This window comes from Macrotis lagotis, chromosome 5 (assembly GCF_037893015.1).
Source record: "Macrotis lagotis isolate mMagLag1 chromosome 5, bilby.v1.9.chrom.fasta, whole genome shotgun sequence".
NCBI classification, from domain to species: Eukaryota; Metazoa; Chordata; class Mammalia; order Peramelemorphia; family Peramelidae; genus Macrotis; species Macrotis lagotis.
The window spans coordinates 68,391,875-68,415,370 of record NC_133662.1 but is presented as its reverse complement, the minus strand read 5'-3'; the positions used below and the strand labels follow the sequence as shown (position 1 = coordinate 68,415,370).

The 23,496-nt window shown below is 33.8% G+C and overlaps 1 long non-coding RNA gene across 1 annotated transcript in view; it reads left to right on the top strand.

Annotated features, from left to right (window-relative positions):
* Nucleotides 1-2,646: 2,646 nt before the first annotated feature.
* LOC141489747 (uncharacterized) overlaps nt 2,647-23,496 on the top strand; it is a 47,026-nt gene continuing 26,176 nt past the window's right edge. Inside the window, exon 1 of the long non-coding RNA XR_012468976.1 lies at nt 2,647-2,770. This is a non-coding gene — a long non-coding RNA (uncharacterized LOC141489747). The remainder of the gene's footprint in view (nt 2,771-23,496) is intronic.

Here is a 23,496-nt window from a genome sequence, read left to right as displayed (position 1 = left end):
GTTTATAACACTTTCCTGTTCATCAAAATCTAGTGTCTTCCTACTGCTCTAAGGGAAAAAAATAGGTTTTTAAAGCCTTCCCAACTTGACCCCTACTTATATTTTTAACAGTGTTGTACATTATTCCACTTCTCACACTCTGTACTTGTCTGACACTGACCTTCTTTCTCTTTCTCAAATATGAGAGTTCCATCTCTTTGCCTTTAAGCTGATTGTTCCACATGCTTGGATGTTTTTTCTTCTTTATCTCTGTCTTGTAGAATCCCTTTCTTCATTACAGTACAATTGGGAAATAATTTTTGCAACTAGTACTTCTGACAAAGGACCAATTTATAAAATATATAGAAAAGTGTGTCAGATTCATAAAAAACAAATCATTCCTCAACTGATAACTGCTCAAAGGATAAGGAAATGTAATTTAAAAATGAAGAAATTAAAACTATCTATGGTTTCATGAAAAATTGCTCTAAATTATTATTGATTAGGGAAATGCAAATTAAAGCAAGGCTGATTGTTTTCACACCTCTCAGACTGGTCAACATGACTAAAGAGGAATATCATCAATGTTGGAGGGAATGTGGGAACACTGGGACACATGTATTATTGGGGGAGTTGCGAACTGATCCAAACTTTCTGGAGAACAATTTGGAGTTATGCCAAAGGGCAATAAAACTGTACATGTCCTTTGATACAACAATACCACCAATAGTTCTATAAAAAAAGAGATCATGAAAAGGGCTACAAATCCACATGTAGAAAAATATTCAAAAGAATATTCACTTTTTTATGATGGCAAAGAGTTGAAAATTGAGGGAAAGTCAATCATTTGGGAAATGGCTGAACAAATTGTGGTATATAAACGCGATGAAACATTTTTCTTCTATAAGACATCATGAGATAAAGGATTTCAGAAAAAGCCCATCAAGACTTACATGAATTGGTGCTGAATGAAATGAACAGAGCCAGAAGAAAATTAAAGATACCAACAGCAACATTGGGTGATGATCAACTATGATGAATATGTTCATTTTAGTAGTACAATAATCAAAAACAATTCTAAAACACTTGTAATGAAAAAAAACACCATCCATACCCAGAGAAGTAGATATGGAATTTAAATGCAGACCAAAAAAGCTTACTACCTTATTTTTTAAAAAGTAATCTTATGTATTATGACCCCTTTCCCCCTCTCTAATGATTTTTCTCCCATTTGAATTGGATTCTTCTTTTATGACATGATAAATATGAATTTAAGTTAAGCATAGTTACACATGTAGATCCTATCATTAGATTGCTTTCTGTTGGTGGATGGGAGGAGGAAAATAAGGGAAGAAGAAAAATTTAAAACTCAAAACTTTGTTAAAAAATGGTTGATGCAAACTACTATTCCATGTATTGGAAAAACAAATAAAAATAATTGTTTATAAAAAGAATTCCTCTCTTTCTTCATTCCCTCTTCTCTTAAATCTAACTATCTAGATCAAATCTTTTCTGAATTCTCCAACTGCTAGTGCTTTATGTTCTAAATAACTTTATATCTAACTTCTTTGTATTTATTTATTTAGATTCTTTTTGTATTGATTTGCATAGAATTACATATATAGTTGTTGCTTTTTCTGCTTGGGTTCTTTTAGAATAGTGATTGTTCCATTTTTGTATTTTTACTCCCAACACCAGGTACACAGTAGATACTTTTCTGTTTGTTGACTGATTAATAAATGACATTTAAAGTTCACAAACATCATCTTATTTGAGTCTCCTGGAACATAGATATTTTAGGAATTATTGTCTCCATTTTGTAGAAGGGGATATTAAGTCTCAGAGAAGTTGCATATAGTAGTATATGAAAGGCTAATATTTACATGCATCATTTAGAAATAAGAAAGACTATCAGAATGGCAAATCAATATAATGGGCTCCCAAGGGAGGGTGTGGAAGCTCCATCCCTGAAGACCTTGAAGAAAAGAATAGGCAACTCCATGTCCAGGATGTTAGAAATTTATTTGCCTGACTATGGGGAATCTGACTAAATGATACTCCAAGACCACTCCTGATTTTTGTAGTCTGTGTTTTTTTTTTGCAGTGTCTGATATTTTGAAATAAACTAAGCATAAACTATGGCAGTTCTGAACATTAATGGCTCACTTTTTCACTCTAACATATCTCTAATAAGGACAGAGGAAATGAATAGAATTCAGTCATAATTTGAGGAACTTGTATTAAAATGAAATGATGAAGATTCTTTAAGACTGGAACAGATATCCAAAGAAATTTGTAGCTTCCACTTGTCTGACTGTGAGAAAAAGGTAGCATATTTTCTAGTAATAAGAGAAATGGGCTTCAAAACCAGGAGGGTATTCTGTCTGGTGCTGTATTTCTAGCCTATGTGATAAGATCAACTCAAAAGTTGGTAGCAACTGCTCCAATAGAGTTTTTTAAATAGACCTATACATATGTTTGTTTAGTCACCCTTTTCTAAAATTGGTTTTTCTCTTTTATTATAAGCTTTATAATCAGCAGATTCAAGCATTGCAATACACAAAGTAAAAGAAAGGTATATGAAACACTGGAAAATTTTTCTACATATTTTTTTTAAGGAATGTATTACATTTTACAATATTACTTTCTTTTTCTCTCCAGATATCCATTTCAAATAATTAGGATCACGAAAACTGCCTTGTGAATAGAGTATGAAGTTTGCAAACCTTGAAAATATTTCTTATTTTTCTGGAAAAGCTTTTATAAAATGAAAAGTAAGTCATCATCACTGGTGAGTCTTTATTTGTCCTTGTTTTTAAATAGTTTCTGTTTATGTCTATTTTATTCAGTGTACCTAGTAAAAAGTTATGATAATAATAGAAATAATAGTTCAAATTTTTAGGTTTTTTTAAAAAGTCATTTACAAAATTCTTTATACCAATTATTTGTTTTGAGCCTCCTAATAGTTCTGTATAATTTTTTAATAAATATATTATATTTCTTTTATAAAATTGGTAAATAAGTCTCAGAGAAATGCACTATAGGATGGAATATATAACCTTTAGTTCCTTACTTTTTCTTGTGCCTCAGGATCTAACCTTCAATTCATTTAAAATATATTTTCTATAGAGGTAATAAAAATTCTCCATTTTTAAATTTACCATCTATTAATAAAAAATTCAAAATTATGACTAAACATAAGGTAAAAATATTAACTTGACTCATTAATATAAAATCTTTTTTCATTTTCTAATGCACAAAACTTTCTGAGATGAAGCTATCAGAAACTAGTAAATGTAATAACATTTTCCATAATCTTGAAATACTTCTGCTACATTAAACATCTGATTAATTTTTATGTTCTTTCATTCATTAAAAGATTTAAGGATGTGATCTAATCTAGCTTCAGTCATTATAAGTAGTATATTACTGTGTAATTCTACTAGCTAAACAAATTTAGGCTAACATTTAAAGGTGTTTTGTAAATCAAAAGCATTTTGATATGTCACATTATGGTAGTTCATATCATGATTTGGCAGGGATTTATAAGATCATTTAGTACCACTCGTCCACATTTTACAGATGAGAAAACTGAAAACAAGAGAAGTCAAGTAGCGCACCTAAAGTTACATAGCAAATGACGAGACTAGACTGAAGACCTGAATTTCCTATTCCCAGTTCAAGAATTTTATGCAATAATTGATTCATTTATTTAAAACTAATTTATTTATGGATTACTTATTACTTGGATGGAAATATATTTAGGACTTCAAACTCCTTAGATTTTCTCTTTTACCTAACAACCTTTGAACCAAAATCCCCTACACAGTCCATTCTAATCTTACTCTAAGGTTTGGCTCATAGGAGACCCTCCTCCCCAACTATCCCAAACCTTAAATTCAAGGTTCAGTTCAAGTTTCATATCTTCTCTGTGCCCTTCACTCAACAATTTTCCAGTGTTCATTGATCTCCTCCTCCTCCTCCTCCTCATGTTTATAGTGCCATTGTGAAGTAGAAGGTATTTGAATTAAAAAAATAAAATTTCCCCCCAATAGCTAAATGGATTTGTGTGAACTTAGAAAGCTCAGTGAATATCTGTGAACTTCAATTCCTTCATCTGTAAAGTGAAAATATTTCTAAAGAGTATTGTGAAAAAGCATAATAGATAAAATATTTTCTAAACATAGCAGTATATAAATTTATTTTATTGCATTCATCTGGATACTTTTCCTGTTTTTTTTCCCTATTGCATAACTCTGTCGAGGAATATGTTGTCACCTCAAATATATCAGTGTCAGCTCTCAGAGAAGTGAGTTGCTCTTTGGTACTCCCCTTCCTCTTAAACCTCCATTGTACTTAATATAGTGTCATGCATATAAATTGCTCTCAAGATAGGTTTAATGTGTGACATAAAATGAAAAAATAAAATATAGACTCTGCTCTCCTAAGGACATACTATGATCTATACTTAAAAAAAGTCTAAAAGTACTTATTGGAATGACTTGAACTGAATCAAATGGAAGAGAGAGAGAGACTGAAATTGGCTCATTATTGCTTTGACTTATTTTCAAGGCCAGTTCTTAGTTTGTTGGGATGAAGAACCAGTCTATGGAAATAGAATTTATCCTGGTGGGAATCTCCAGTCTCCCGGAGCTACGCATACTTCTGTTAGTATCCTTCCTGTGCATCTATGTAATTGCTCTAATGGGAAACTCTCTCATCTTCTTCACCATCTATGCCAGTCAACAGCTTCACACACCCATGTACTTCCTTTTGGGTAACTTATCTGTCATTGACCTCTTGTGCACATCTACAATTGTGCCTAAGATGTTAGCCAACCTTTTTTCTCAGAGGGCTGTGATCTCATTTGCAGGTTGCATGGCCCAGATGTATATGTTCACATGGGCCTTAGTCTCAGAGGCTCTCCTTCTGGCTCTCATGGCATTTGACCGTTATGCTGCCATCTGCCATCCCCTCCATTATCCAATGATCATGAGTAGTCATGTCTGTATTGGCATTGCAGGCACCATCTGGGTCATTGGTATAAGCAACTCAGCAGTCCATACCAGCTTGGCAGTGCCCTTGTACTTCTGTAGGTCCCTTGTTATTGACCATTTCTTCTGTGAGCTGCCACCCATACTGAAGTTATCTTGCTCTGATACCCATCTCAATGAAGCTCTAGCTTTCTGTGCCGATGTGATATTTGGGGTGGGGAGTTGTTCCCTTATCCTGGTTTCTTATGGATGTATTATTCGGACAATTCTGAGGATTCGCTCCTCTGAAGGTAAGAAGAAAGCCTTTTCCACCTGCTCATCTCACCTTACTGTGGTTTCCCTCTACTATTCCACTGTAATTTACACCTATATCCGCCCAACCTCCAACCTCTCTTTGGAAAGGGACAAAATTATCACTGCCCTCTATTCTGTCATTATCCCTATGTTCAACCCAATTATTTATTCTTTCAGGAATAGAGAAGTGAAAGGGGCTCTGCAGAAGCTGTTGGGAAGGACTCTGTTCCTTCCACCAGGCAGAACATTTAGCCTAAAGAATCATCCATCTTAACTCTGACTCAACGCTTTCTCCATTACTAGAGATGTTAAAGTAGAGGCTAAATGACCACGTATTAAGGATTTGATAAAAGACATTTATGTTTCAGGTAGAAGTTGGACTAGATATTTTCTGGGATCCTTTCAAGTTTTAAATTTCTATAACTTTTGAAGTAGGTGCTAGTTCAATCAAAGCAATTCAAATTTAAAGGTAAGATATCAGGTAGCATTTCAGAGAGGGGGGCAGGTGACTATCCTAAACTCATTAAATAATGTCACAGAAGCAGCCACTTCTTTTCCATACCCTATGACGTATGAAGTGATGATTATGTCTAATTTTATAATTGTATCAGTTAGTATTGTGTTGATTTGCTTATCATAAATGAGGGGCTTTTCGTGTATGTATATATGTATACACACACACACTCATACACACACATAAATACACATTTTGTTTAGATAGGAAACAGTAGTACTAGCCATATTTTTTATTGTTAATATGTACAACATGTCTTAGAGTCTCAAGAAAATTTCATATAAAATACAACACACACACACACACACACACACACACACAAACTGAAGACAGGAGATTGTTTTTTGACTCCCATCCCGTGTGCAGGATGAATTGCATTCCCATATTTTAGTGTTGCAAATTGTCTCAGTTTAGCTACATCCATCATTAACTTCTTCATTGTATTTAGGATGATTCCAAAATAAAGATTTATTGAATAAACTCAGTCATGTGGTTTCTTTCTTTGTTTGGTCTAGATCTGTGATGCATTGCAACAACATATATATAATAAACAATTTTAGAGAATTTTGGGGCATAGAATGATTAGGTCTTGCTCAGGATTGTAAACCTAGTCTGTGCCAGAGACAGGACCTGAACTTAGATCTTCCTGATTTCAAGGTCAATTTTTCAATTATACCAGTCTGCCCTTAGTTATTTCACTTAGTGGATGAGAAATCAATCAAATGAACAGTTTAACTCAGCTGATAGTGTAGTCTAATAGAACTCTGTTCTAAAGCCTAGAAGGAATTACATAAAATGAGCAGAACCAGAAGAACTTTAGACACACTAACAACAATGGGTGATGATCAGCTTTGATGGTCTTGTTCATTTAGGTAGTAAAATAAGCAAAAGCAATTCCAAAGGACTTGTAATGAAAAATATCATTCATATCCAGAGAGAGAACTGAGGAGTTTAAATGTGGACTAAAACTTACTATTATCAATGTTTATAAGTTGTCTTATATATTATGTCATTTTCCTCTCTAATTTTATTTTCCTTCTATTTGCATTTGATTTTTATTTCACAACAGGATTAATATAAATTTATGTTTAGCATAGTTATAAATACAGAGGTTATATCAGATTGCTTTCTGTCAGGGGAAGTAGGAGGGAAGAGAGGGAGGGAAAATATAAAACTTAAAACCTTGCAAAAAATGATTGGTGAAAACTAAATAAACAAATAATTTTTTTTAAATAGAAGTCTTTTCTGGGTGAACAGAGTGATCTTTCAAAAAGGTGGCATTAAGGAAAGTATCTTTTTCACTAGAAAGAACAAGGACTCACAACAGGTTTCAGAGTTATGTGACTAGCAATTCCTTATCCTTGTATGATATCTTATAGAGAAAAGGATCTTCACATATTTTAATTTCTTTGAACCTCACAGCAAATCAACAGGGTAGTCAGGACAGGATATTAATCCCTATTTTAAAGGAGAGAATATGGAAATTCAGTAAGTACTCATAACTTTACATCATCTTACAGCTAATGATTGACAAAGACAGTACTGAAGTCCAATTAGCCCTGATTCTAAGTTCAATGCTCTTTCTTCTACTTCAGTTATAATTCTACTCATCAGCACCTTGGGACAGTTTTTAAAATCTAGTATTTGTGAATGGTATGAAGAAATAGAAATGCATTCTTGTAGCTATGAGTTGAATTAGTCAATTATAAATTGATATCATCTATGTTGTATTATAGCTTTATTTATTTTGTTATACATTTTCTAAATGTATTTTAATCTGATCATGATCTACAATTAATAGTTTCACTATAGGTGGCAAGAAAACTATGGGACTAGATAATGTCTAAATTTCCTTCCATTTTTAAGTCAATGATCCTAGGACACAATGAAAATAGTGAACTGGATGTGAAATGTTGTTAGAATGCCTTTACTATTCTCTGTATATAGGATAAAATGACTCTACTTATCTATCACCCTACTTGGCAATACTATATCTCATGCAATGTGGACAAAATAGCCCTTCTAGTTTAATTCAGACTCCTATAAGCTCCTTTTTTTAAAAACTAATTTATTCAATAAAACTAGCATGCAAATCTATTATGTACATTGCTATTCTTTTTAAATATAAAATAGTTTTTATGTAAATTTCTAATTTTTACTTCTCTCCTCTAACACAACCCCTCCCTCCACCTTCTCCCTTTCCCATATAATTCTCATTAGTCTCAATTAGATAGATGTATGTAAAATTATTCTATGCATACTTCTGTTTATCAGTTCTTTTCCTGGATGTAGATGGCATCATTCTTCATAGATCCTTTATTTTTAATTTATATGTATTTATAATAACCCAAATGATTTTGTCACTCAAATCTATTCTTAAAACATTATTGCTGTTACTGTATAAAATATTTCTTTGTTCTGCTCACTTGATTTTTCCCTATTTTGTGCAAATCTTTCCATGTCTTTCTAAGGTCATTGAGTTATCATTTCTTATAGCATAGTAGTATTGCATCAAAACCATGTACCACACATCTGTTACCAAGTTGAAGGGAATCCCCACAGTTTCCAGTTCTTTGTCACAAGAAAGAGAACTTCAATAACTATCTCAATCACATTCAAAGTTCTAATTACTATTTGTGAATTTTTTTCATTTTATTTTTTACTCACTATTTTCACTCAGCCTTTTTACTCTATCCTTGTTATTTTCCCCTCAACTCCCCATTCTCCTATATCTCCCCCCAACCTCCTAAATCTCATCCACATACATATTCCTCTAAAAGTCCCTCTCCTATCTACCCCCCCCCATTTTTTTTCATTTTTGAACATGGACAGAAGATTTCTCCACCCTTCTAGATGTTTATTTTCCCCGATTAAATTTGTATGAGAGTAAGGTTTGAACATTACCAGGCCCCTTCCCCACTTTCTTCCCCTCTATTATGTCTTCCTTTCGTGACCTGTTTTAATAATATATTTGCTCCCTTTAACCTTTGTCCTTCCAATTTTGTTTTTTTTTAGAAACATCTCATCATACAAAATTCAGGCTCAATTTTTCTTTCATGCACATTTTTAAATTGTGATAACATTTTCATATATAAAGTAAGTTTACTGCTTCACCATAATGAGTATCTTATTTTTAGTTTTTAATGCTCCTTATAGTTCTTCTGGATCTTTATATGAATTTTCTATTGAGTTGTGGTAGCTTTGTAACAAATAACTGAAAGTCTTTCAGTTTATTAGTTGCCCATTTCTTTCAGTTAAGATTATGTTCAAATTTTCTGGCTAAGTTATTATTGGACATAATCTTAACTCTTTTGCTCTTCAAAAACAATGTTTCAAGACCTATGATCTTTTAGAATAGAAGCTGCTCTGTCTTGTGGAATCCTGACTATATTTCCACAGTATTTAAATCATTTTTTCTTGTTGCCTGCAATAGTTTCTTTTTTTAACCTGGGAGTTTTGAAACTTGGCTTATGAAATTCTTGTAAATTTTATTCCTTGGATTTCTTTCAGATGGTGAATTTTTTCTACTTTACCTTTTTTGTTAAAGTACTTAGGACAATTTTTCTTAATAATTTCTTTTGTTATTGCATCTGGATTCTTTTTTATCATAAATTTCATGTAATCTGATAGTGTTTATATTGTTTCTGTTCTCTGGATCATTTGTTTTTCCTAATGAGTTATTTCAGATTCTCTTCTATTTTTTCTAGTCTTAGTGTTTCTTAGTATCTTATGCTATCATTTGATTCCTCTTGCCCAATTCTGGTTTTTAAGGAGTTATTTTCTTCCTTAAGATTTTTGTAACTTTTTTTTCATTTGGTTAACTTCATTTTCACCCATTTTTTGCTTTGTTTTTAATTTTTTCCCTAATTTTCCTCAATCTCTCATTTGATTTTTGAATTCTTTTTTAAAGTTATTTCAATAACTTTTTTTCAACTTGCGATTATTTGATGTTGTTTTTGGTTGTACAAGTGGCTTTTGTTTAACCTCACTTATTCCCTCAAAACATAAGTTTCAATAACATTGCCACTTTTCCTGGCCCTGATTACCTATGGTAAATTTGTCCAAAAGCTTTCTTTAGAAATGTTTTTGGCCATAAAGTTTTTACTTAGTAGTCTCCCATATGGTATGGGTCAAGAGAAGCATTTTGAAGATGGAAATAGAAAATTTCCCATCAAAATGAAAAAGGCATGAATAGAAGATGAAAGCAAAGATAGATAACAAAAAAATACAAAAAGGGTAGCATGATGTGTAAGATTATAGTTAGGAGTCATAAAGTTAATAATGAATTGAAATTAGTAAGAATATCTAGAGAGAATGAAAAGTTTTTTCAAAGACATATTGTTAAAATTATTAGGGACACAGAAAGGAAAGGATCCCACCTTCACTTAATAGGATGATGATAACAAAGAGAAGAGTTGGGACTCTTTATTATTACTTTGCTCCTCTTTTTTTTTTTTTTTGTTTTGCAAAATGAATTTTGCTTTAGACAAAACAAAAAGAATGTAAAATTGAATCTCAAATTAAGTAAGGATGGATGAAGAGAATTTATCCCAATATAACGACATGTATAGTTGCTGAAAGAAAAGGTAAATATATTTATTGTGACCTGCATGATCTGAGAGCTTTGAAAGTTCAGGGTTAAGAGAGGAGGAACCATCCTATTTTCAATAAGATATCTTTTTATTGGGGTGGCTAGGTGACACAGTGGATAGAGCACTGACCCTGGAGTCAGGAGTACCTGAGTTCAAATCCAGCCTCAGATACTTAATAATTATCTAAGCTGTGTGGCCTTGGGCAAGCCTCTTAACCCCATTGCCTTGCAAAAAAAAACCAACCCCCTCCCAAAAAAATATCATTTTATTTCTGGTTATCTACCCACTTGGCCTCCTGGAGGCTTACTTAATTTCCTCATCTTATATAAACCTATGTATTAGAAATAGCATCTCTACTATTAAATTTTCAAAAACCTATAATTTTGTCTTGGAAAAAAATTATTAAATTGTCTGTCATACTTATAGTTCTTGAAAGTTACAGCTAAAATACTTAGAACAATTGAAGGTTGTGCAAACAATAAATGATATAACCAATATTTGATGTCAGGTCTTATGATGTCATGGGTCTCTCTCCTATATCAAACTTCTAAATATTATGGGTGAATTTGGGGCATATGGATATCCAGAGGAAACAAAAATCACTAGGCTCTTCTTATAGCAGAAGTTTGTAGTTTTATAAATTGAAATCTATTTTCTACTTAACTTTTTTATTTTCTTAGATGCCTTATTTTTACTGAGGATAGTTTTTTCATTTAACTTAAAAAACAGCAAATAAAATGAAAATTTCCATTGTGAATTGTTTTTCTATAAATAATACTTAAAATTTCTTTTTTTTCTCTATTCTCTATCTTTTTCTTAAGCCTGTTTCTTTTAAAGTTTACAGTTATAAACAGGCTGTTGAATACAATATGAAATTTCTCTAAGTGAAAGTAAAAAAAAAATGAAACAGTTTTGCATGAATAAAATCAGTTAAGTAAGGACATGGGAAGTTATCCATGCTGGAAAACTCTGATAAACTGTCTTGAGGAAAAAGAGCAATGAGGATATGGTTCAAGAACAAGGAGTTGATTTGAACAAGTTCTAACTGCCATTATACTGTACAGTGCCAAGCGTATGAGAACCTTATGTTGAGGTGGCTTATAGATAGTAAGGTGTTATGGTATTACCCTTAAGTCATAGTACTTATTGTATTACAGGGACTGAAATGTGTGCAACTTAAGGATAAGACATGGTCCAATGGTCAGAAAGGAAACAAGAATGCTTTGTGGAAAATGTTAGAAGTATGTTGAACTCATGAAGGGGAAGTTGATTGTGAAAAGTACATGTGCATGTGGAGGGTAGGACCAGCTTGGAAAATACATATATCTTTCTCTATCTCTATCTCCATCTCTATCTCTATCTCTATCTCTATCTCTGTCTCTGTCTCTGTCTCTGTCTCTGTCTCTGTCTCTGTCTCTGTCTCTGTCTCTGTCTCTATATCTATCTGTCTCTGTCTCTGTCTGTCTGTCTATCTATCTATCTATCTATCTATCTATCTATCTATCTTTCTATTTTACGTCAGGTTGCCTATTATTAGATCAGGAGAGGGGAACATCTAACCTGTGGGTCACATTGGTCTGGCATTGCCAAGGCAACCACAGTTTTGAAATGCAATAAATCTTGGAACATTTTAGGGATGAATTCATTAAATGTTTGAACAAGTATAGCCCAAGAATGATGTTATAAATATTCCAATGTTCCTTGACAGGAAATTGGCTCCTCACCCCTGATGCAGATAGTCACTAGGCGCAAAAAATGGTAATGGTCATAGCTGATGGGATATCCTGAGATCTAGTGAGAAAAATCAGCTCTGAAGATTATTTTTATGAGCTCCTTCCCCAGTCATCTCTCTTTCGTGAACATAACAAATAGAAGTTAAGGAGCTTTGGAATTCATTTATTCATTGATTCATCCAATCATTCATTTAGTACAAAAGTAGAAGATATATTTCTGTCCTTAAGTAATAGGGTGATCTAGTCAGCCAAGTAATATGCAATAAAGTATGCATTTTGGTGAACTCTTTGCCCTTTGGACCAAAGTTGATATGCTTGGAAGAAATGAATCTTCATCTAGGTAGTCATGAATAATACAGTCTTGAACTTTGAGATAAACTAGGATTTTTAATATGAGACAATGAGAGGGATATTGTAAAATTTCTTTCTGGTGTAAATGAATGAATTTGATTTTTGTTTGGTAAGCAATCTTAGTCAACATAATTACATCAGCAAGAATTTATTAAGCCTAGTTATATGTCAGACACTATGCTAAATGCTGGTAATGTCAAAGAAGTGAAAAAACCCCATAATTTTCTGCCTTTTGGGAACTTATATAATCATAATAATAGAGGGAAGATACCAACCATATAAAAGGAAGCTGAAATGGAGGATTGGAAAGGTATCATTGCAGGATTATATTAGAAAAATTCTGGATTGGATCTTGATGAGTCGTTTACTACTACTACTACTACTACCTAACAGGCTTCATCCTCCTGGGTAGGGGCAGGTCCATACTAGTGTCTAATGCTACTGCCATTCAGAAAAGTAGGTAGTCAGGGCAAAGGGAAAGCTTCAAGCCTGATGGTTACCTGTTTGATCCTTGGTATGACTGCTCATTTTACAAGATTAAATATAACAATTTACATCATGTTGTAATCTTGGATACCAAAAGTCACAGTAGATATATGTATGACCCCAAACAAGACCTACACCTGGAATATTGTGGAAGAGATGGAGTACTATTCCTTAAACATTGATAGGAGGAATTTATAGGCCAAGGTGAATATGAGCATGCATGCTATACCTGTTTTAGGGGCAGGCACTTGAATGCAAGTTTTAATAGTTGTAATAGTGGGAGCAATAGTGGTTGCTGTTTGTTGTTAGTTGTTGTTGTTGTTGTTGTAGTTGTGGAAATACCAGCTAGCATTTATTTATGAGCTGTCCAAAGGACTTGATACACATTGTCTCATTTTATCCTTATATAATGCTATAAAGTAGGTGCTATTGTTTTTTTTAATTTTATAGGTGAAGAAACAGAGGCTAAGAGAAAAAGTGACTTGTCCAATACCACACAGATAATAGCTGTCTGAGTCAGTGTTCAAATTTAGGTCTTTTAGACTCTTAAGTTCAGAATTCCAAGCCTCTCCTGTGTTGCTAATAGAATGAACTGAAGGAGAAGGCTATGTAATTACCTCTAAATTATATACCCAGGGAGAAATATGCCCATGTTTGATACAATTGAGAGTGCCAATGATGAAGACAGTTTGATTTGATGTCAATGTGGATCTCTTATTTGCCCATATTGGGATTGGATTGGGATTGAGATCTGGACATGGATCTTCCACTAGGGTACTCCCTTTATTGTTCTTAGAAAATATTAAGATATTGTAGCTAGTAAATGTCCTAAACTAAAAGTGACAGGCATTGGATAAAAGTAAGTGTAGGTAATCTCACAGATATTCTAAGTTACCCTACTCCTTTATTGTTGACTGACAGAGATGTAATACACCTGATAATATGTTGTCTTGCAACACTGAAAAAAATAAAAAATCTAACTAATATATGTAGGTATTTTAACTGCTCAGTGATGTTAATAGGCTTCCACTGGAGAGTCCTATGCTCAGCTGTGTAGTTTACAGTTATCTTTGTGAGCAGATGTGCTGGATAAAATTTGTACCATGTATGCCTCTCAGAGAATCAATAATCTTTTATCATACCGTTCCATTTCTCTTATCAAAGTGACATTAACTTGGTGTCAAGACATATATCAATTTGTGGCTCTAACTAATTAGAATTTAACTCAGATCCTCCATCCATTGATTGGGAATTTCATTTTTTAAATTACATTTTAAATTCCCATGGGGCATGGATTTAGTAGAATTGACTCTTCCTTGATGCAGATGCACATATTTTGATACTTTAACATTTAATTTTAGCAAAGAATTGCTAAACAAATAAGCATAAAAGAAGTAGAGAGCAAAGCATAATAAATAAATGATACACTTGGTAAGTGACCATGAATTTGTTTATGTCTTAATTTACATACATAGGATTGATATCAATCTTTTTTAAAATTTATTTTTAATTTTTATTTATTTACATCTTTGAAATCAGTCTTTTAGATTCTAGTTTGAGAATGTATTGCTTTATTCTTCCCTTGAATAGGTAAAGTTGAATAGTAATACAATCCCCACAGGAAGTTTTATTCAAACTTTTAGTAAAATAAGTTGTGGGGCAAAACTAGAGAAATTCTAAATGTGTAATGTGTAGTCAAACAATTTACTTGGGGTCTGTGTAGATTCAGGAAGAGACAGAAACTTGGTTCATTTTTGGGTTGTTCTGTCCCTGGAAAAAATAATCAGTATTTTCTTCTCATAGGTAGGTGGTTCAATTCTAATGAAACAGGGAGGATGGACCACATGACTAGTCATAGCAGATATTTGGAAGCCATTGAAGCTACTTAAGTAAAAGAAACAGATTTATTTTTAGAAATTCACACAATTTTGTATCAGTGTGGATTATGAATTTGAAAAGGTAAAGACAGATTACAAGAAGACCAAGTAGTATTACAGGGGAAGAGTTGATTGGGTATAATGAGCTTGTCTTGGAATGAGAAAGTCATGGTTTCATGTTTTGTGTCTGACACACAATAGTTCTGTTTCTCTATACCAGTTAAACTCTCTCTTCCCCTATTAATACTAAGATTATATTGGTAGAACTTTCTTTTTTTTAAATTTTCTTTATTTAAGGCAATGGGGTCAAGTGACTTGTCCAAGGTCACACAACTAGGTAATTATTAAGTGTTTGAGACAGGATTTGAACTTGATATGAACAAGTCAGAAAAGTACAGATAATATTAAGCATGAATAGGCACAACTGATTCATTTTTTTTTCCTTAAAAAATAAAGGTGGGTTGGAGCCAAGATGATGGCAAGAGCAGGGCCTCTCTTAGGCATGCTCTTCTAAATATTTCAAAAACCTTAAAATTATGACCCTAACTAAATTATCAAGAGAAATAACCCAAAGAAAGATCCAGTGAGGCAATTCTCCAGCTCAAGTTAAACTGGAAAATAGTGGGCAAGCTCTGCTCTCTGGGGTTGGAGGGGGCTGCTGTGCACCAGAGAGAAGGAGCTTCAGCCTCCTCAGAACAGCCCCAGGGCACCTGGGAGTGCCTGCTCCAGGCAGCAGAAGTAGTTTTCAGACCTGCACCCCAGGGAGCATCAAGCACAACTTAGAAGATCAGCAGGGAGACCTCTGCCAGAGAGAGCGAGAAGCCCAGACCCTCAGCCCAGCCGCAGCCCACAGCACAGCCCAAGATTCCAGGAAATGGAAGCAGGTCTGTGGAGCTGCCCATCAGGAGCTGCCTGGCAGCTTCTCCCTGAGCACTCAGTCAACAGAAGGGAAAGGAATGGAGGGAGATTGTTGAGGTCTGTTATCTGTCCCTGGGATGGGACTCTGGAGATTTAACCATATTTAGACCCTGGTCTCAGTCTGGCCCCCACCCCCCATAGAGCAGGGATCCCCCTCATAGCCTGGGGTAGAGAGGTATGCTTGTGATCATTCAACAGACCAGGAGAGCAGTCACAGCCTCATATACTGAGGTACTTCTAGGGATGTTCCACTAACACTCAAAAGCTCAGTAAGCACCCCCCAGACCAGACTGTGGAGATGAGTAAACAGAAAAAAATCTGATCATAGACAATTACTTTGATCCTATGGTGGACCAAAATACTCAATCTGTAGATTAGACAGTTCAAGCTTCTGCATCTAAAGAATCCAAGAGTTATAGAACTTCGGCCCAGGCTATGGCGGAGCTCAAAAAAGATTTTGAAAATCAAGGAAGGGAGATAGAATAGAAATTGGGAAAAGAAATGAGAGAGATGCAGGAAAAACATGAAAACAAAGTCATCAGCTTAGTCAAGCAGATACAAAAAATTGCTGAAGAAAATAACATGTTAAAAACCAGTTTAGGTCAAATGGATAAAACAGTTCACATATTTATCAAAAGCAGAATTGGACAGATGGAAAAAGATATAAGAAAGCTCTCTGAGGAAAACAAATCCTTCAGATGTAGAATGGAGCTAAAGGAAGCTGATGACTTTGCGAGATCTCAAGACACAATAATTCAACACCAAAAGAATGAAAAACTAGAAGCAAATGTAAAATATCTCATTGAAAAAACAACTGATCTGGAAAATAGACCTGGGAAAGATATTAATTTTTAAATTATTGGTCTGCCTGAAAGTCATGATTAGGAAAAGAGCCTTGACCTCATTTTTAAAGAATTTCTACATGCCCTGATATCCTAGAAATAGAGGGCAAAATATAAATTGAAAGAATCCACTGATCTCCCCTGGAAAGAGATCCAAAAAAAATCAATCCCCAGGAATATTATAGCCAAGTTCCAGAGCTCCCAAGACAAAGAGAAATCCAGAAGGACAGAATTCAAATATCATGGAGCTGCAGTCAGGATTACCCAGGACTTAGCAGCCATCTACATTAAGGGCTCATAGGGCTTGGAATATAGTATTCCGGGAGGCAAAAGAGCTTGGAATGTAACCAAGAATCAACTACCTAGCTAAACTGAACATCCTCTTCCAAAGGAAAAGAGGGACTTTCATGATAAAAGGAAATTTCAACTGTTCCTGTTGAAACAACCAGAGCTGAACAGAAAGTTTGATCTTCAAGTACAAGACTCAGGTAAAGCATAGAGAGAGTAGATGGGAAGGGTAATACATGAGAGACTTAATCATGATGAACTGTGTATATTCCTACATGGAAGATGATTCTGAAAATACTTATATGAACATTCTTATTTAATAGAGCAAGTAGAAGGAGTTTATAGACAAGGCACAGGAGAGACCTGACTTTGAAGATATGATATACTGTAAAAATGGACTCAATGGGTCAAAGGGAAATATACTGGCAGTAAGAGAAAGGAGAGGTAGAATAGGCTAAGAAATTTCATATAAAAGATATTTCATGTTGCTTTTGAAATGGAATGGAAAGGGGGAAGGCGAGGGGGAATGAGACATTTCTCATTGGAAATGTCTCAGAGTGGAAACAGCATACACACTCAATAGGGTATAGACATTTAGAAGAAAAAGGAAAGAAGAGGGACAGTGGGAGGAGAGGGAGAATGCTGGTAATAGAGGAGAGGGTAGATCATAGGAGAGGATGCTCAGATATAACACATTTTATTTTTTTACTTTTTTTTTAAGGTGGTGAGATTGGGTGGCCTGTCTGGGACTATGGGGCAAGGTGGTTTCTGGGTCTCTGAGGTGGGATGTAGGCTTGGGACCTCTTGGCCTCAGGGATGGTGCTCTGTCCTCTGCACCACTCAGCTGCCTCACAGCACATTTTTGAAGAGGGACAGAGTGAAAGGTGAGAGAAAATATAATAGATAGTAGTGGGTTGGAATGGATGGAGGGAATTACAATCAGCAACAGCAACTATGGAAAAATATGGAAGTAACTTCTATGATGGATTTATGATAAAGAATGTGATCCACCTGAGACAGAACTGATGGTATTGGAACACAGACTGAAGCACATTTTTTCTCTTTCTTTTACTTTATTTCTCATGAGGTTTTATATTTTTGTTGGGTAAGGGGTATTATGTTTACTCTTAAACAAGAATATTTTAGTAATGTGCAAATAAATAAAAAAGTAGTAATATGATTAGAAAGCTCTTAAAATTAATGTCTCTGAAAAATGTCTCCAAATCATGAACTTCTTCAGTGAAATCTTCAGGTCATTTTTCCCTCAGTGTCTAAATGATGGCATTCAGCATCAGGATAATCATTATATAGACCATAAATAAAAATATTTCCAGAACAGAATTAGATCCCAAAGAATGGTTTAGTTAAGACATGAGAACAAAGAGGTGGGGTAGACAAATGGAGAAGATCTTTGTTCCTTCTCTATGGTTGAAATCTTTAGCACATTTGAAAAAAAATAAAACTATTATGGAAATGCAACAGAGAATCACTAAATTGAACCTAAGTGCTAAAATCACATTAAATGTATGGTCTGTCTCAGAGCAAGAGATCTGAACAGGGAAGGGGCAACACAGTAGAATTGAAGATCTCCTTGGATCTAAAAAGAGGCAAAACATATGTATTAATTGCCTACAGGGACCCAAACAAATCTCTAGTTGCCATCTTCACATGAGTGGCTCTCATAATCTTGACTTTAGGGACTGACAGACAGCCACATAACAGCCATTGTTAGGAGAAAAAACTCTGATTATGACGTAAAAAAGATAGTTAAAAAGAGCTGTACTATAACAATGAGATGAAATGGTTGTGGTTCAGGGATTTTGCAATAAATTTAAGATAGAAATAAGACATAGATCTAAAAAAACCCCCAAATTTTTCAGCAGAAGTACATGGGGGTGTAGAGTTGTGCATCTAGAGACATGAGGGTGAAGATGAGCAGGTTTCCTGTCAGAGCCATCAAGTAGTTCAATAGCAAGAAAATAGCCTGTAACACCTGCAGCTCCTGGGTGTTGGAAAAACCCATGAGGAAAACTTCTGTCATCCCATTGAGACGGGAAATGCTCTGGGGATTTTATTTACTATCCCCTCAGAGAGTAGAATCAGTTGTCAGATGAAAGAATATTCTCTATGCTATGTTTCAGAGGATGTTGTGGGAATGACAGTGTATCTGCATCGAATTTGCTATTTGTTAAATGAGGAGATAAAACTGTTTTGGAGGAACTTAACTTTAGGTCCAACTATTTGTTTTAAAAAAGATTTCAATTGGGGCAGCTAGGTGGTGCAGTGGATAGAGCACAAGCCCCGGAGTCAGGAGTATCTGAGTTCAAATCTGGCTTCAGACACTTTATAATTTCCTAGCTGTGTGGCCTTGGGCAAGTCACTTAACCCCGTTTTCCTTGCAAAAACCTAAAAAAAATATTTCAATAGCTCTGCTTTCATAAAAATAGTTTCTATTTAAATCCATGTATTCTTTTTTACATTTAAAGAACTTATTCTTAGGAAAGGTCTGTAGGCTTCACCAAAGGATTCAAGATAGAAGACTGGTTTCTTGAACCGGATGATTTCTGAGGGCTCTTTATAACTCAAAGGATCTGTGTATTCCTTAACAGTATCCTCTCCTTGAAAAAGGCGTTAATGATAATAAGTCCTCTCTAAATCATGATTTTTAAGAGTTAAAGAGTCATTTTATCACAAGAATCTATTTTAAGGATTTGAGGGACATTTTATCATAAGTATCTTATGAGTACATTTTTTTCAAGTAACATTATTATTATCATTCTGAAGGCAAGATTCTAAAATTGAGAGGAGTTATGTATCTTTCTAGTGGTCATGCAAGAAATGTCAGAATCTGGACTACTGATTCAAAGCCTGACCTGAAAACTTCTCCAAGTTCTTATACTGAACAATAACTGAACTTTCTCTTCATGACCAGATGGTTTGTTTCTACCATTTTTGAAAAATGATAGAGATAAAATTTTAAAAAATTGTTCATTTTTATATCTACATGCAAAGGTAGTTTTCGACAATCATTTTTTGTAAAGTTTTTAGTTCTCCATTTTTCTCCCCTCTCCCTTCCCTCTCCTATCCCCTTGACAGCACATTATGTAATATAGGTTATACATGAATAGCTATATTTAGCATATTTCCAGATTAACCATGTTGTGAAAGAAGAATCAGAACAAAAAGGAAGAAAAAACCTTGAGAGGGGGAAATACCATGAAACAAAACAAATTAAAAACATTGGAAATATTATGCTTTGGTCTGCATTCAGGCTCTATAGGTCTCTGGATGTGGATGGTATTTTCCATTTTAAGTCCTTTAGATTTGTCTTTGATCATTGTACTGTTGACAAGAGCAAGTCCATCATAATTGATCATCACACAATATTGCTGTTAATGTGCTCAATGTTCTTCTGGTTCTGCTCACTTCACTTAGCATCAGTTCCTGCTGGTCTTTCCAAGTTTTTCTCAATACTGGACACTCATGATTTCTTACATAACAATAGTACTCCATCACATTCATATAACAATTTGTTCAGCCTTTTGCAAGTTGCTAGGCATCCCTTTGATTTCCAGTTTTTTGTCACTGAAAAAAGAGTTGTTGTAAATATTTTTGTACATGTTTGTTCTTTACCCTCTATTCCGATCTCTATGGGATATAGCCCTAGTAGCTGTACTGCTGGATCAGAGTATGCACAGTTTTATAGCTCTTTGATTGTTGTTCCTCATGATTCTCCAAAAATTTAGATAACTTCACAACTCCACCAATTGCATTAGTGTCCCAGTTTTCCCACATCCCCTGCAATATCTATCATTTCCTTTTCTGTCATATTGACCAATCTTATAGGTGTGAGGTGTAGCTCAAAATTGTTTTAATATGCATTTCTTTAATCAATAATTGTTTAGAACATTTATTTGTTTTGCATGACTATAGACACTTTAATTTCTTCATATGAGAAATGTTCATATTCTTTACCTATTTCTGAATTGGGGAATGACTTGTATTTTTATACATTTGACTCAGTTCTCTATATATTTTAGAAATGATTCCTTTATCAGAAATACTGACTGTAAAGATTGTTTCTCAACTTACTGCATTCCTTTAATCTTGGTTGCATTGGCTTTATTTGTGTAATTTCCCCTTAATTTAATGTAATCATTTTGCCTTTTATAATGTTCTTTATTTCTTCTTTGGTCATAAACTCCCCCCACCCCCACCCCTTTCCCATAGTTCCTACAGATCTCCTAACTGACTTATGGTATCATCTTTTATATTTAAACCCAAATACCCAATTTGACCTTATTTTGGTATAGGGTGTGCTATACCTTGTTTATACCATAAAATTTTCAAGTATTCCCAGCACTTTTTATTAAAGAATGAATTCTTATTCCAGAAGCTTAAGTGTTTGGGTTTATCGAGCAGTAGATTAATCTAATCACTTACTACTGTTTCTTTTTTACCTAAACTATTCCACTGATCCACAACTGTTTTCTAACCAGGAATATAATTTTAGATCTCATATGACTGCATTTTCTCATTAATTTCCTTTATATTCTTTTGTTCCTTCATTTGAATTTTGTTAATATTTTTCTAACTCAATGAAATATTTTTTATTAGTTTGATATGGCACTGAATAAGTAATTTAATTTAGATAGAATCATCATTTTCATTATGTTAGTGTGGCTTACCCATGAGCAACTGATTCTGTCCAATTATTTAGATTAGATTTTATTTGCTTGAAAAGTGTTTACATATAGTTTCTAAGTTTGTCCTGGAAGATATACTACAAAGTATTTTATGCTATCTATGGTTACTTTAAATAGATTTTTTCTTTCTATCTCTTGCTTCTGTATGATAACAATTTTTAAAGATACATTTAAGTGTTGTCCACAGTCCTAATTAGTTAATTCAACCAAGATATTGTCATAATGACTGCATCATTAGTCCAGAAGCGTAGAATTATCTTGCAAAGAAAGGCAGTGTCATGGATTTGGCACCAATCTGGGTCATTTAATTTCATTCTCTTGTTTATCAAAGACTATGTTCCCAGTAACTCAAGACAATCATTTTGAAATGCAATTTTTTTTTCAACTGGAGAAGTAACTTTTAAACCACCTTTGTTTGTTTTAGTGTTGTTCTAATATATTTTTTATGATGAAGACAGAATGGAGAATGACTTCCTCCTGCCTTCTGATTAATCTCGCATGGGTGGAAAGCATTCACTTATCTCCAGGAAGCTGAATGGAGCAATGGATATTATGATACAATGGATAGAATGTTAGGTCTGGATTCAGAAAGATCTGAGTTCTAATTTGACTTCACACCTTTACTACCTGTGTGATCCTGGGCAATTCACTTATTCTTTCTTCACCTCAGTTTCTTCATCACTTAAGTGGTGATCATAAAAAGACCTATGTCCCACAGTTGCTGTGATGGGATAATAGGATAATGCCTGTAAAGTGCTAAGCAGAGTACCTGATCAATCCATAGTCAGTACTACATAAAGTTAGTCATTTTTTATCTATTCTCATATATTCATGAATCATGTGAATCTGAAAGATCTAACTGCTCTAATTTTTCATATGCAGAAACAAACGTACTTTCATACAATACATTATGCATTTCCTCCTTTCACAAATACTTAGTTATTTTGGACATTAAAGTAAATTAGAGGGTCACTGTGTATTCTATTGACTATTTTTTTTCTCCCCTTCATTTTTATATTTTGCAATGAGAAGTCTAGTTTAAAATTAATTTTAAAATGATTTAAGATTGTAATTAAGCAAATTACATTAAATTAAATAAGTTAAAGTAACATTCCTATTTCTGTTGTCATATTACATAATAGAAATTGTATATTCATATATAATTATATAATATTAATTAATTAAATATTTAGTTTTAATAGTAAAGTTATATGAATATTTATACACATACTTTTAAATTTGGGCAATCTAGCAGAAAAACTCTATCTTAAATGTCCTCCACAGAGGTACATCCTCACATGATTTTAAACACCTCTTGTACACAATCAATTAGCTGAATAACCCCGTATGCCCCTGAATTTATATTGATATTCTCCAATTTGCAATTATACTCATAAAATGAATAAAATCTGTGGATATTTTGACCTAGAGATTCCATCACTGTGATTATAGCCCCAGGAAGCAATTGATATGAAAAAAGGCCCATGTACAACAAAATATTTATAGCAGAATTTCTTGTGAAAGCAAAGAACTGGAATCAAAACAAAGGCAACAATGACTGCTAGAACAACTAAATAAATTGTAATACTTCCATGTATCTTAATGTACAAGGATATTGTAAGGATTAATGAGTAGGATAAGTACAAAAAGCATGAAAACATCTGATCTGTAGTCATAATTTGCAATGACTATAAAAATATGAATAACTAGAAGGATCGCTAGTATATTTAACAATTATAATTTTTTTGGTGCAATGGGGATGTCTTTTCCAATAAATACCATAAAAAAGCAAAGCTGTCTGTTCCCTATCTCCAATATTATTTTATGTCGATCTTGAAATACTTGGAACAGCAATAAGATGAAAGAAATCAAAGTATAAATATCTTTGGTTTTGGTGTCCTAGAGCATGCAAATCCTCCTTT